This window comes from Grammomys surdaster, unplaced genomic scaffold (genome assembly GCF_004785775.1).
Source record: "Grammomys surdaster isolate TR1022 unplaced genomic scaffold, NIH_TR_1.0 125341, whole genome shotgun sequence".
In the NCBI taxonomy this organism is placed as follows: Eukaryota; Metazoa; Chordata; class Mammalia; order Rodentia; family Muridae; genus Grammomys; species Grammomys surdaster.
Genome location: NW_021620215.1, coordinates 709,640 through 724,478, shown reverse-complemented (window position 1 = coordinate 724,478; position 14,839 = coordinate 709,640). Strand labels below are relative to the sequence as shown.

Sequence of the window (14,839 nt, the reverse complement as noted above, 5' to 3'; positions counted from 1 at the left end):
GGGCGATGGCTGCCTTTAGTCCCAGCACTCAGGAGGCAGAGGCAGGTGGATCTCTCTGTGTTCAAGGTCACCATAGTTTACAGAGTGAGTTCTAGGACATCCAGGGATGCACAGAAAAAAAGAAAGAAAGAAAAGAAATTGTTCTCAGATGCCACCAATGCCCTTTTCATGATCAACCCCAATTCTTCCCTTTCTGCATCAACTGACATTGTCCTAAGTTCTTCTCTTTATCTGCCCTTCCTTCCTTGGTTCATTGACACCTGCTCTCTTAACCCATTTTTTCCCATTCACTATGACTTTTTAGGGGATTTTTCTCCTTCTAGTCCTTGAAGCACAAGTCTTCCTCCCTCTGGGTCAGTCTCTCTTCCCACCATGCGTGGTCCTCATTGAGAACTACCTGCTGCCATGGCTTCAAAACCTCTTTGGCAGCAGCTGTTGAATTGACTGCCTCTGACCTACACCCACCCCTCCCAGTTCCTGACTCGCCATCCTTACCTCCATTACCTGTTTCTTCAACAGGCTGGCTGCTCCCTGAGGGTCAGTGATCTCATGGTTCTGGTTTGTTGTAGGGTCCAGAACCAGCGTGACCTCTGAAGACATTCTCTTTATTCACGACAAGTTGGCCCTTTGGAGTCTTTCTCTTGGCTTTTGGTACCCTGGTCTGGGTCCTCACGCACACGCTGTTGTTATTGCTCTCTAACTAGTGATCACTTCCAGATTAATCTCCTCCAGCTTCTGTATTTTTTTTTTAATCTTTGTTGCTCAAGTGCTCTCAGTTGTTTTCCATTACCTACAGAAATTTCAGGCTATTCATGTACTTACCAACCAACCAACCAACCAACCAACCAACCAACCAACCACATATTTAGTCCGAGTCTTCCCTACTTCTTGAACAAGCCTTGCTTCTAAGAACTAGCCTTTAGCCAGCCCTCTCCTTGACCAATGAGGGGTTCCTTGCCTGCTTCTCTGTTTTTCTCTCCCTCCATCCCTTCCTCCCTCCCTCCCTTTCTCCCTCCCCTCTCCCATTCTTCTTTCTGTGGTGGTGATGAATGGAACCCAGGACAAGCATTCTACCACTCAGCTACACCCACAGCCCCAAAGAGGGCTTCTGAAAGGCAAATGTCTTCAGCTTATGAATTTTTAAGAGTTTCAAGTTAAACTAAAATATATCATTTCCTTGCATTCAACCCTGAATTTATATTAACACAGTAAGTAAGTAATACTGGCTATTGATTAGTACTTCAATGTCTGTAATGAATAAAACTGGGAAGTCATTATTTTCTTCTTTAGTGTATGCCATGCATCAGATAGTGGGTACGAATCACTCAAAACAGAGTCAGGTAATGAGAGCAATCCTTGGTGAGGGCACTTAGTGGATGAAGAGTTTGATGCTATTTCTTAAGCTGACGTATACTTCTGTGTCCCCTCAGGGCTTCACAATGGCAGTTCCTCTACCATCAGTGTTCTTCCCGCCATCTCCTTGGACCTGGGCCTCCTGCATCCTTAGGATCTACTTAGACGTTATCTCTTTCCTCGAACAGTTGTGGGGAACCTCCTAATAGAGCGACCCTTCCCTCTTCTTCCACATCTTTGGATGTCTCCTACACTTTGCACTGCACTGCAGCTTTTTTTCCTTCTAGGTGAAGTTGCTACAGGTGGAGACGGGTTTTGGTCTGCTTTTGCACCCCGCGCTGCACTCTCTACACAGGGAACAGCGAATAACTCGGAAATTGTTAGGGGATGCCAGAGCCCTGTAGCCCCAGGAACCCAGGCCAAGTCTGCCAGTCTCGGTCCCAGTCGCAGACTCGGTTCTGAATTCATTTTCACCTCATTAACTGGGGCCCAGTCCCGCCCCCGCGGCCCTCGTCCTGGTTCCTCCATTCTGACACGGCCGCCTCACTTTTCTTTTTTTTCTTTCCCCTTGTCATCTTGCCAGCTCGGCTTCTATCGCTACGCGTATCGTCTCTTCATCTCTCTTTCTCTGGGACTTTGTCTGGATCTCTGTCTTTGGGTGTTTCTGCACCCTAGTCTGTCTGGGTTTGCGCTTCCTAGCTCCCTACGCCCCGCCCCTTGCCCAGATCTCTCCAATCCCCAGGCTCGGGGCTAGCGCTCGGCTCTACCATTGGCCGACTCCAAACTCCCCCCCCCCCACGCCGTCTCCGCCTTCCTGGCCCCCGCCGGGCCCCTCCATTCACACAAAGTTTGGCTCTGGCACTGCAGAGGGAGGGGGCGGCCCGGCCCGGCCCAACTCTGCCCCCGGCCGGCCCGACCCCGGCCCCGGCCCCCAGACAAACCCTTATCTGATTCCAGCTCTCGGTTTAAGAGTCTTGGCCCTGCCTGTCGCACAGCTTCTCTCGCCACTCCTGCCCGCCCCGTCTGTTCATCTGTCCCGCTGCCCCGCGATTCATCAGAGCAGTCACCCACCTCTGAGCCAAGGTAAGACTCTGGCCCTGATGAAGAAGTGCTGGGTCCTACCCACTTAGCGACATCGGGTCCCCCTAACTCTTTGGTCCCTACCAAAGCTGGTTGGACCTCAGCAGTACAATCTGGGTCTCCCTCCTTCAGTTTTGGCAGTTCCAAGTGGACTTTCCTGGGAAGGGCCCTTCATCAAGACTGTCTTGATGGAGACAGGTACTTTACTCACCTTAGTCACCTCAGGCCTTCCATCTAAGAAAGGGGCTTCCATGACATCCCCTCCCCTTGAAACGTGGCCGACCTGCAGTCGCACGGGGCTCATCCAGTTACTAGAGTAATTACCACACATAAGCTTGCACCCACCCACACGGGCATAGAGACACTGCCCCTTGCTCCCAGTAGAGAGAAGTTACTCCTGCTTCCAGCCCTTCCCCCTTTCGTGACATTCACACAGTGACACTCATTGACGATCTTCTGAGCACCAGTTTATACATGGGGAGAAAGACAAGCATTAGGTTAGAAGACAGTCAACCTGATGTGCCTGGGACCCTCTTCTCTATTTCCTTCTGGGTACCCACTTTGAGACACCCCTGCCAAATGACATCTCTTGATCCCGGAAATTGCTTCACAAGGACAATCTCAGAAGGAGATGTTTCTTCTGGAGTCAGGGTAGGTTAGGGCCTGTGAAATCATCCTCTACGGATCCCCTCTCTCACTCTATCTTTTTCTCCGACAGAGACTAACCAAGGGCAGTCGTGTTATTGTTAGGACAGGACCGATTCTAGGGAGGAGACCCAAGGCCCAGAATGGCTAGAAGGACAAACCTGGGAAAGAAAAAAAAAGTGGGGGTAGGACTTCTGGTATCTTGGGATTTCATTCCAGTACCTGAAGTGCCCTGGGCAGACTGAGGCTGACCAAGAGGTGAGGGTGTAAAGAAATAAAAACAGATTTGGATCCAAGGGAAGGCAAAGCTTAAAGTCTGATTAGGTTGCTTATCAATACCAATTCTGATGAGAGGTTTCTGGCCAGACTGCCCTTGCTGTGGTGTTTGAAATGTTTTTCTCCCTGTGGGTCAGACCACTTTAGGTAGTCCGAGAGGGCAGCAGATGGTCAGCGATGATTTGGGAGCCTCCTGTTTGGGGTTTTGTGGAAGGCACAGAGTGGGCATTGAAAGACTGGCGCCATGAGCCGGCAGTTACCATGAGCTCAGTTGAGTTTCATCGTGAACACTTTTCCCTGATCTCCAAGGAGTTTTGAACATGTTCCTGGAATGATGGAGATTTCATCCTCTGCCAAAGCGCAGGGTTTGTCAGGTCCCCAGGGTGGGGGGTAGACTGAGTGTGGGGACCAAGTCTAGAAGAAGCCAGGTGTCCTGGCTCATAGCTGGTTCTTCAGGAAGGAGGAACAGGGGAAGAGGGGGCAGGGAAGGCATTGTGCCAGGGAGAGGGTCCAGGGCTGGATTGCAGAGGCAGTAGGCTTGACCCAGGCGGTGCCAATCCCTCCACCCACCCGCCCAGTCTTTGGTGGTGGTGGCAAGGGAAGGAAGAAAGGAGGGGGAGTTAGGGGGTGATCTGGGCCAGTCCAGCCTCCCAAAGCTCTTGCCAACCTGGGTCCTGAAAGGACCTGCTGTTTTCTGAGCCATCCCCCCAGCCCCCATCCAGAGCCCAGAGCAGCCAAGTTGTCTCAGTGGATATCAGATGGCAATGACTCCACTGACTGGGGGGGGTAATGGGGGAGCATGGTCCCATTCCTTGTGTAGCTCTAAAGCAGAATCCTATTGCTTTCCCTTACCCTGGAGGGGGACTAGCACCTCTCCAGCATGTGCCCATATGTCTTTGTGGGGCATACATTTATGTAGGAGACAATGTGGCCTTTCCACCATTCTCTCTACGGCCCATGTACTCTGTATGGGCTCAGTTATACTCCAGCGTTGGGGCTTGAGGTAGAAGGGAAGTGATTGGTGGAAGACCCAGGTGCCTACCTTTCCCTCTTTCCCCTAGGGACTAGGGGGGCTGGGACCTTTAGATCTGGGTGGACTCATATGATGTTATTTTTCTTTCGTGCTGGGACTGGTGGGATAAAAGTTCCAAAGGCTTTGGTAAGTGGGTTGTGTAGCAAGGCCCATTTCCATGAAGGAGATTTCTGGGCATCCCAGGCTGGGTTTGTGTACACAAGATGCAAAGAGGGGTTGAGGCCCAAAGCACTAGTGAAGAGGGAAAGAGACACGAGTCCCTAAATTTCCCTGCAAAAAATTATCTAGGAATGAGAGGGAAAAAAACACCCAAAAATAAATAAATAAATAAGTAAATAAATAAAATAAAAACCAAAACAACAAAACAAAAACAAAAAAATCAAAAAACAACAACAAAAAAAAACCCTAAAAAACAAACAACAACAAAAACCTTCATTCTCCCTCCCTTCTTCGGCCTAGATTCTTCCCTTGCCTGACTGGTGCTACTGTCCAGGCTGGGGCCAACCTGTCCAGGACAGTAGTGAGGCCCTGGAAGGGGCAGGGAGGAGGACTAACATGAGGCACCCCATTGGGGTGCGGCTGCAGGAACACTGGCCAGAAAGGGAAGCTCTGGCCTCTAATATCTTAGTGCAGAATGAAGGTCGGTTGCCTAGACCCACTCCCGAGAATGGGGAGCTTTTGCATTCATCTCGCCCTCGTTCTGAGGCCAAGGGATATTTTGTCCCTCTGTCAGAGACTAGTGCCCATGTTGTACCATCCTTCATAGAGAGAGTACGTCCTGGGTGGCCCCTCTCCACCCTTCCCCCATCAGAACCTTGAAAGGGCAAAGAGAAAAGGATTGTGGGAGCAACCCTCCTGTGGGTGTCTGCCAGCCTGGAGCTTGGATTTGAGGTGGTGGGGAAGGGAGGGGCTGTCTCTGGAATGTGGGGGAGAGGTCAGAGCTGAGCTGTGTGGTCTGCACAAGAAGCTTGGAGAAGTGGGGGCTCCAGGCGACTGGGTTAATACATGGTACTTCTGTAGCTCTTCCAGTAACAACAACAAAAAACAAAACAACAACAACAAAACCCACAACCCAAACAAAAACAACAAAAACAACAACAAAACAAACAAGCAAAAAACAGGGAAATAGATTAGGCTCCAGTAGAGATGGCTCAGTGGTTAAGAGCACTTGCTACTCTTATGGAGGACCTGGGTTCAGTTCCCACCCACATGGCAGCTCACAAGCATCTGTAACTCCAGTTCCAAGGGGTCTGACACCCTCTCTGGCCACCTGCACACATGGGTTGTATGCACTCATACACGTGTGACCTGTCCTCCATGATAAAATAAAATAAAATAAAATAAAATAGCCCCAAACAAAACAGCCCATCCTGAAGGCTTCTGAGAGGAGCTGCAAAGCTCTTTAGTCCAGAGCATGTGTGACGACTGTCAAAGGCTTCTCACAGATGGCAGCAGAACCCTGTGACCATCTCACTGTGAGAGTTAATATACACAGCAGTTCAGAGCACTTGGAGTCCTCCTTGCTGGGTTTAAGTCCTGGTTTTTCCAGTGAATAACCACAGTTTCCCTCATGAGTTCATCGGTGCTAACAATAGTTGTGAGGGTTAAGAGTCAGTATTTGTAAAGGAATTAGGTGGTGGGTAGTGTGTACAAGGTGTAGTTGGCTGTTGGCATTCTCTAGACCCTCCAAGTCTTTCCACTCTGTCATCTCTACTGGCTCCTGGGACTAACCCCAGCCCTCCATGGCGGTTTTCTGAGACTTTGCCCTAGATCTGGGAAGGCAGAAGAATTATTGAGTACTCAAGCACAGGGTCCCATTTCATGCCAACAGACCAGCTGTTGCCAGAGGCAGGGCCAATATGCCACAGCCCATTCTTCCCATGAAACTTGTGCCAGGTTTCCTGTCTTCAAATTGAATAACTGATCTGTGGATCACCACTCCCTCGCCGAGATAATCTCCCATTCCTAACAACCTCTGCTTCTTGGCCAAAGATACCAATTTCTATCCCTCCATCTAGGTTATCTATTGTCCTGTATTTCTGTTCCCAGACATGGCCCTTTCTCCCTCTTTTGTATGGTGCATGGATGTGTTTGTGTATGGACATGTGTGCATGTACATATGCGTGAGTACAGAGGGCAGAGGTTGATGTTGGGTGTCTTCCCCAATCTTTGTCTACCTGGTATTTTAAGACAGGATCTCTCATTGAACCTGGAGTTCACCAATTTGGCCAGACTGACTGGCCAGCAGGCCCTAGGGATCTTTCTGTTCTCCCCAGTACTGGGATTATAGGCATGCTCCCTGTGTCCGGCATTTTATGTGGGTGCTGGGTATCCATTCATGCTTGTATAGCAAGTATTTTACTTAATGAGCCCTCTCAGCAGTGTGTGTGTGTGTGTGTGTGTCTGTGTGTGCGTGTGTGTGTCTGTGTGTTAGGAAGAGGTCTTACGAAGCTTGCTTTGTATCCAAGGATGATCTTGAACTTCTGAACCTCCCATCTCTACCTCTCAAGTGCTGTGATTGTAGTCACAGAGTTGTCACCATATCTCCCTCCTGGTCTGGTTTTATGTGGTGCCGAGGGTGGAACCCCGGGCTTGTATATGCTAGGCATACATATTCTGCAGCCGAGCTTCATCGGGCCTAAGCCTGCCTGCCTGTCTCTGGGTCTCCTCACTTAGTATCTCTTCGTTTCAGCTGGCTTCTAATGCCCTTCTCTGCTTCTTGCCTCTCATCAGCCTGTCAGTCTCCTTAGTAGTTGCTAATGATGGCTTCCATGGAGGCTCTCCTGACTCTGGCCTCTCTCTCCTTGGTTCCTCCTCTTTGCCACCTCATGTTTGGCACTGTCACCATGGAGCAGTGGTTTTTATCTTGCCCCTTCCGTGCCTGTTAGCATCAGATGGAGATTTCCAGTCACAGTATTCAAGAGACTTTCTGCCTTTTCCACCTCCACTCCTGAACCCCATCTTCTCCTGGGCCTGATTCTGGAGACACATGCAAGGACAGTTTGTCCCAGAGTTCACTCTCCTATCCACTCTTGTCCATCACAAGCCTTTCCAAGGTCCACTTGCCTGAAAACTACCACACTCTTGTTTCTCTTCCTATGCCACCACCTTGCTTTATCTTTTCAACTTTGACTTTTCCGAGGATGCCTCATACATGGCAAATGTCAGAGAGGACATCTTGTCTTTCTTACCTGCTTATGAGTTCCTCTGGGACATGCCTATGTCCCTGTCATATCGAGGACCTTCTGAGGCAAAGGCAAGACTTCCCTCCACTGGCCTTTGGGAACCCAGCAGAGGGCTTAGTCCCAGGAATGATAAAAGGTGCTGTCTTCTTTGTATCTAGGCAGGACTCTGTGCTTAAGAATTTGGGAGGAGTACTCTGATTTTAGAGACTTAAGTGGACATTCTCCACACACCACAGACTCCATTACCTAAGTCTCTGGGGAACTTCAAAGTGATTCCTCATGGACCCACCATTTTGTCTGGTGGGGACAGCGCCACCCGAAGATCAAAAGCAGCAGATGTTTGGACTCCATCCAGCAACTTGTCCTCTAAGCATTGTTGGTCCCTCAGAGGGAGGTCTGACTTCATCCTGGAGCTCGGCTTGTCTGCTGGTCAAGTCCAGTCTGGGACTGTCCTGTTGCCTTGTCCACACTTTCTGAGCCGGGAAGTGCAAAGTGAGAGATGTGTAGACACACTCAAAGGGGTGTTGGCCCGCCCTCTTAGAGTCACATTCTCCCTAGAGTAGCCACCTCAGCTCTTCTCTTCCCAGTGCTAACTCTGAGATCTAGATACACACCTCACCCCCATGCCTGAACCCTGGCTGGTCTTATGATTGAAACAGATACATGGTCAGCATATGCAAGGTGAAGGTGAGTGTCTGAGGCTGTCTGGAGTGGTGGCTCTGATTTTTTTTTTTTTAAATCTCAGCATCCCTTTACATTTAAATTTTCCTGAGGGCTCCAAAGGGCATTATTTTCAGATTGTATCTGTTGATCTGTGGCATGTTAGAAATGAATGCAGAGGAAACTATTCATAGCTAATTTAAAAAACAATGATAACCCCACTGCTTGTTGCTGTGAGGTTTTAAGTGAGACCAGCTATGCTTTATAAAGCTGATCGTAGGAGTGCCGCTGCCTTGGATTCACACAAATCTTTTTTAATGTCTAGCTCAGTAAACAATTGCTTGGTTCCTTCTATTCGCTTCTGCATTTACTGTGTTGCAATATCGCGTGCCACATAATCCCCTCGGAAGCTCAGTTGATCACTCTTGAAATAATCAAAGTGGGAAGAATAAATAATGCAACGTTAGCATTATGACAAGGATGAGTCTGACCTCAGAACGCCTCTGAAAGCATCTCAGGAAGTCTGACCTCAGAACGCCCCTGAAAGCATCTCAGGAAGCGTTGTGGATCCCTGAGCCATCACTCCAGAACTGCCAGTTTGAGCGACTACAGGGGACATTTATAAAGATCTGGGCATCTTGGTTGATGTCCCTCAGCAGGGTCATCACTGGGCTGACAGGATGGAGGCAGTGGTTAGCTCATGTGTACTCTGGAGGGTGCTATCTTTTTTGAGGGTGAACGTTAGCCCCTTTATCCACTAACTATGTGACCACGGGTAAATCCTTAACATCCCATGCTTCTATTTTCTCCTCTATAAAATGGGGCCTTTAAAATGCATCTGCTGCCAGGCGTGGTGGTGTGTGTCTTTAATCCCAGCATTCAGGAAGCTGAGACAGAAGGACCGAAAGTTCAGGACCTGTCTGGGCTACACAGTGCGTTCAGGGTTAGACTGATCAACTTGGTGAGACTGTCTCAAAATAAAAAGAGGAAATAAAGACTGGGATATAGCTTAGTGGCAGGGGCCCTAGGCTCAATTCTTCCAACAGAGAATAAATATGTATTGTCTAGAGTGCCCCTGACCCAATGCTAGAAAGGTGCTTAGGATGGTACTTAGTACTGTGAGCTGCTGCATTCCAGTGTCTTGTCTCTGAGTTCACCGCCTAGCAGACCAATAAGTGGTAAGGCCCAGACTTGGTCTTCCCATGATACAGAGGACATCTCTTGTCTCAGAAAACCCATGCTAGGTTCTAGAGAAAGTTGGGTTGTTTGGTCTTGAACCAGGAGTCTGATTTAGGTCTAACCTTGTGTTCTCTCTAACACACCATGAACTGGGAGTTAGTTTTCAAAGTGAGAAGGAAGGAAGTTTTAGCTTCCTTTAGAAGAGATAGAATCTAGGAGGGAGGACTTTCTGGTATCAACTACAAAGAAAGAAAGCTGGGAAGACCTTTTTGTTTGCCTTGTTTTTGTTTTATGAAACAGGGTAGCCTTGGCTGTCTTGGAACTCGCTCTGTAGCTGTGAACACCAGGCTGGCCTCTAACTCAAATCTGCCTGCCTCTGACTTTGGAGTGTTGGGTTTAAAGGTGAACTCCATCATTACCCAGTGGGACAATATTAAGCTCAAATTTTTGTATATATTTATAAAGTACCTTCCACTCTCTCTCTTAGGGTTTATTGGTTCAGACCAGATGAAATCTGATTAAATTATACAGCAGTGTGGGTGGTGTCCTTCTCTGCATGTTGCCTTCAGTCTTTTGACAGGTTCTTGTACTCTTGCTAAAAGCTTTCATCAACTCAGGCCTCAAAACCCTTGCCCTGCATCCTGCCCTGGACCTAGCTGATGTGGATTAGGGTGGATTTGAATTGGAAACAGATGTGCACAGCTTTGGGAAGAGTATCCTGGCTTGCTGGTCCTGTGGCTAATTCCCCTTAGCTGGGCAGGTGATTTTACTTTGTGGGTTCAGACTGATCTCCTTGGAAGAGCACAAAGGGCAAAGGCCATTGCTTGTTCTTGGTTACTGTACCTGCTCTCTCTGTCCCCACAGCAGCATCAATAGATGGCTTATTAGAGGATAGCACTAGACAGGGAAATGGCTCAATGGGGAAGTGTTTGCTCTGCGAGGACCCAACTTCAGATCTCCATCACCCACGTAAAACATGGCATGATGTGGTAACAGGTCGATCATCCCTACGATTTGCTGGCCATCCAGTCTAGTAGAAATAATAAGCTCCAGGTTCAGTGAGATACCGTGTCTCACAGCATAGAGCTATAGCAAAAGACATCTGGCATCAACCGTAGGCCTCCACACACCAGCTGCCTATTCATCATGCAGCATGCAGGAAGCAGTAGACCAGAGGCCACCTCCTAAATCTGAGCATCCTGAACTCCAGAGGTTCGGATCCCTCTGCTCCTGAAGCCTGACCATTCTGGCACTCATCCTCCACCAGCTGTGGCTCTGGCCTCTGGCTTAGGACCTTACTCTGTCTTGCTGGTGTTCACAATCCTACCCACACAATTCCCTTGACTAAGGGCAAGACAGAAGTAGGGTGGGTGGGCTCAGACTGTCCTCCCTCAGCCCCTTTCCCAACGCCTGTCCCCAAGACCTTCCCTGTCTAGACTGTCCTCTTTGGTCAGCAGCAGGTTTGGAGGCCCTAGTCAAATCTCCTTCCCCTGGCTCTTGGTCAGTGACCCCCGGAGAGCTGCTAAGGCTAAAATCTCCTCAGTCTGAGCCTTGCCCCACCCTGTCTCCCACTGCCAGCAGCCCTCAAGCTCCCGCCCCTGGGCTGTGGGACAGTGAGAGGGCTGAGGGGCTGGCTTTGCATACTAATGTCCTGCCCATTGTCAAAGCCCCTTTGTGTCAGAGAGCTCCATTGAGGCGGCTCCGGGGAGGGCACAATGGGGCTCTGTCCCCAAGTTCCCCCAAACAGTCACCTGCTTTCAGAGCCTCCCCCCACCACCCCTCACCCGCCCCAGTGTCCGGAGAGCATGGGGAAGTGGACCCAGGGTGGGGGGGGCGAGTATGTAGGCAGCATGACACTCTCCCTTTGGACAGGCTGGTGAGATGGGCATTTGACAGGGCTGGCTGTGGAGGGTGAAGCCTGGACCACAGGGGTGGGGGCGGTCTGTGGAGGGAGTTGGAATGCAGGTCTGTGAGGCCCATGACAGAAAAGGGTACACACAGCCTGCCCATGCTTCCTTCTATATGCCCAGCCCCGACTGGTGACTGCCTAACCCCTTTCTCATGGACACGTGGCTCATATATGCAGAGACACACAGGCACACACTCATCTATGCAGCCCCACACCTGCTCCAATCCCACAGCCAAGCAAATGTGCCCCAGCACAACGTGCAGACCTGGGCTCAAGGACCACAAGTCCATACTCCTTTCTGTCAGCATATGCACCTGCACACCTCCTTCCCCCCTCTCCCCTTTCACTTCTACCCTTCTCCAGCAGCTGCTGGCAACTCAGTACCATCCCCCTCCCCACCCCTCGTTGCCCTCTGCTGCTCTGACACAGGTTTTAACAAGTTTGCACTTGTTATGACCTCAAGAATGTGGCCCTGGGGCGGGGAATGTCCTGCTGCCCCAGACTGTACCTGCTTATACGTTAACCATGAACACAGCCTTCGACAAACTTTGGGCACAACTTTCCTACCTCTACCCCAGCCCTGGAGTGAGGCTGGTGGATCAGGACCCACACCGGAGCGCTGAATCAAGCACACAGATGTATATATACGTGGGCAGCTAACATACCCTGATCTGGTGCAGGCCCTGGTGGATAATCTTTTGTATTTTCCTAGGGCACTCCAGAACACCCCAATCTCTCATGGGTTTGAGAGGTAGACAGGGCAATAACCATTTTCCCGGCAAGACTGAATAGAAGGTGTAATAAAGTGTAGGAGGTATCTGGTGACCAGACTGGGGCTGTCTCTTGCCTCTAGTTTTGTCATTCATTCATTCATTCATTCATTAATTCATTCATTCATTGTACCGGCTCTTTCTGGTTCTGCTCCTATGGAATTTTACCATAGCTGTTTTTCACTCACTCTTTTCAGAAAGAAGTTGCGGGCCTGGTAACAGGTGGGAGTAGAGAACAGCGGGAATAGGGACCTTCACTAGGCTTCTGGTACAGAAAGGGTTTCAGAAGGTCACTTTGAGGAGGATGAACCCACCTCTTCCCACTTCCTACCCATCAGCCCTACTCCTGCTGCTGACTCTGGAGAGCTGGAGAGTAATCCCTCAGCCTTATGGCTGGGTTTAAAGCTGGGAGAGCACTGTTCTCTGCAAGTCTCTGTGGTGCTCAGCTCTGTCCTTTCTGGTTTCTATCCCTGTCTATACAGCATCTGTACAGCATCTGTGCCTCCGCTAGGATTCTGATCCGGGGCATCTCTCTAGTAACTTGGAGTGGATGCCATAAAGACAGGAGAAAGGAAGGCTTTCTGACACTTAAGGACTTCAGGGCTGTGCTGACTTCTGAGGTTCGCTGGGTCCTGGGAGGATGTGTGAGGCCCCACTGCAGTAGCTTCAGCAGAAAGCAAGCCAGAAGTGGTTGCTGCACACAAAACAAAAGTGGTTGCTTCCCTTATGTAAGAAGTACACCAAAGAACTGCAGGCCCCTTCCATTCCTCCCCTCCGCTCCTGATCTCGATGCTTCCCTCTGATGACTGGATTCAGCCTAAATCACCTTACTCACCAGTCTCTGTACCTCATCTGTCCCTTCTAGCCGTGTTCTTGTGCCTCTAAATGTCTCTTTTGTATGAATGAAACCTGCCCACAACCCCTCCCACTGTGCTAGAGCAGTTAGCTGGGGGGGGACTATGATGGGACATCCCCCTCTGAATGCAGCTCTGTATCTGTTCAGAATCTGTATGCCACCCACCCTCACCCTATCCCCATCCTTTTCAAGTGGAATATGGTTAAAGAATATGGGGGAAAGTTGGGAGTAGAGAGACTGCCTCCCAGGGTGAAGGCTGACCTCCTGGGACTTCTCTATGAGTCAGAGGTTGGTTTCCATGTTTGGAACAGTAGCCTTGAGGAGAAATGGAGCGGAGAGAACCTGTCCAGGAGGTAGCTCAATTCCCTGAGTATTAGTTGTAGGTAGAGTACTCAAGGGTCTTTGTCGCCATCAAGGATGCAAAGAACAATAAATTGTTTGCCAGGCAGTGGTGGCGCACACCTTCAATCCCTGCACTTGGGAGTCAGAGGCAGACAGATCTCTATGAGATCGAGGCCAGCCTGGTCTACAGAGTGAGTTCTAGGACGAGCTAGGGCTAGATAGAGAAACCCTGTCTAAAAGAAAAAAAAAATCAGAAAAAGAAGAAGGCAAAGAAGAAGGAGGAGGAGAAGGAGAAGCAGCAACAAAAGCAGAGGCAGAAGAGAAGAAATAGAAATTGCTTAAGCAACAGGAGGTTAACACATTTCCTGGGTTTAAGGTATTACTAGGTACCAGGGAAGGAAGGAAAGGGAAAGTCTCTGGTAGGAAGATCTCCCTGTAGTCACCAACTCAACAAAGGATGGGGGGCCCAAGCAATACTGCAAATGACTTCAGAACCCTGCAGTGGGATTTCAGATGTCTCTGAGGAACTCTTGGGTTGTTTTCATAACCTAAAAAGAAAGCATCATCAGGTGCGTCCCCTCTCTAGGAGCCTCACTAGCTTCTGTTTCATTTCTTACAGTGTGTTTCTAGGTTGGCCACTGCAGGTGTGGGAAGCTTCGAGGGCTGGTGGATGACACAATCAGAGCAAACACATCCCAGGCTGGGTGAGGACAAGGGACAAGCTCTGTGGAAAACATTCCAAGTGCAAACCAACTGTCCCTTCAGGACCCCAGGGTCAGATCTGGCAGGAAGAAAGAAGGTGGAATGAAGGCCAGGGGTCCTGCCCTGATGCCAATGTAAAGTAAAATGCCCTGCTGGCAAGCCGTGTGAGCTTGGGGAAGTTATACATCTTTTCTAAGCTGTGTCTCCTTTTTTCAGTACATCAAAGGGACTAAATGGGGATGAGCCTCCCGGCACCAACATCCTGTGACTCAGGGCAAGATGAGCAGCACACACCAGGTTCAGTGTGCTGTATCCCTTAGAAGCCCTCTTAGAAGCTTTCCTGAGAAAGCCAGTTAGTTCTCCAAGTCTAGTTTTCATGCCATTAACACAAAGGTTATGCCATTCCCAGCTTCCTGGGGAGGAGTAAGCTGCACACCATATCACATGGAGCAATCAGCAAAATGCTAGCATGTGGGAAAGGCTGAGACAGGACCGTTGGTGAGACCATGGAAACAGGGATGAGGGTGCCGCCCGCATGGGGGCTGGAGGCCTTCTGAAAAGTTTTCCAGAGAAAGCGACATCCAAGCTGAAACCGGATGGAAGGGAAGAACTTAAACAGCGAAGTGGGATTGGAAGAGACCCCATTTTGCAAAGAACTGTTTGCTGGAGTATGTTCCTGAAGCAAGAGGTGTTTGGTATGACTAGTGAAGGAGAGAGAGAGAGAGAGAGAGAGAGAGAGAGACAGAGACAGAGACACAGAGATAGAGAGAGAGACAGAGACAGAGAGAGAGACAGAGAGAGAGAGTCAGAGAGAGAGAGACAGAGAGAGAATATTGATGCTTGGGAGGT

The 14,839-nt window shown here is 49.6% G+C and overlaps 1 protein-coding gene across 1 annotated transcript in view; it reads left to right on the top strand.

Moving 5' to 3' along the window:
* The first annotated feature begins 2,302 nt into the window (after nucleotides 1–2,302).
* Kcnj10 (potassium voltage-gated channel subfamily J member 10) overlaps nucleotides 2,303–14,839 on the top strand; it is a 30,151-nt gene continuing 17,614 nt past the window's right edge. The window contains exon 1 of the mRNA XM_028785745.1: nucleotides 2,303–2,436. The gene's annotated coding sequence lies outside the window, so the exon portion shown is untranslated. The remainder of the gene's footprint in view (nucleotides 2,437–14,839) is intronic.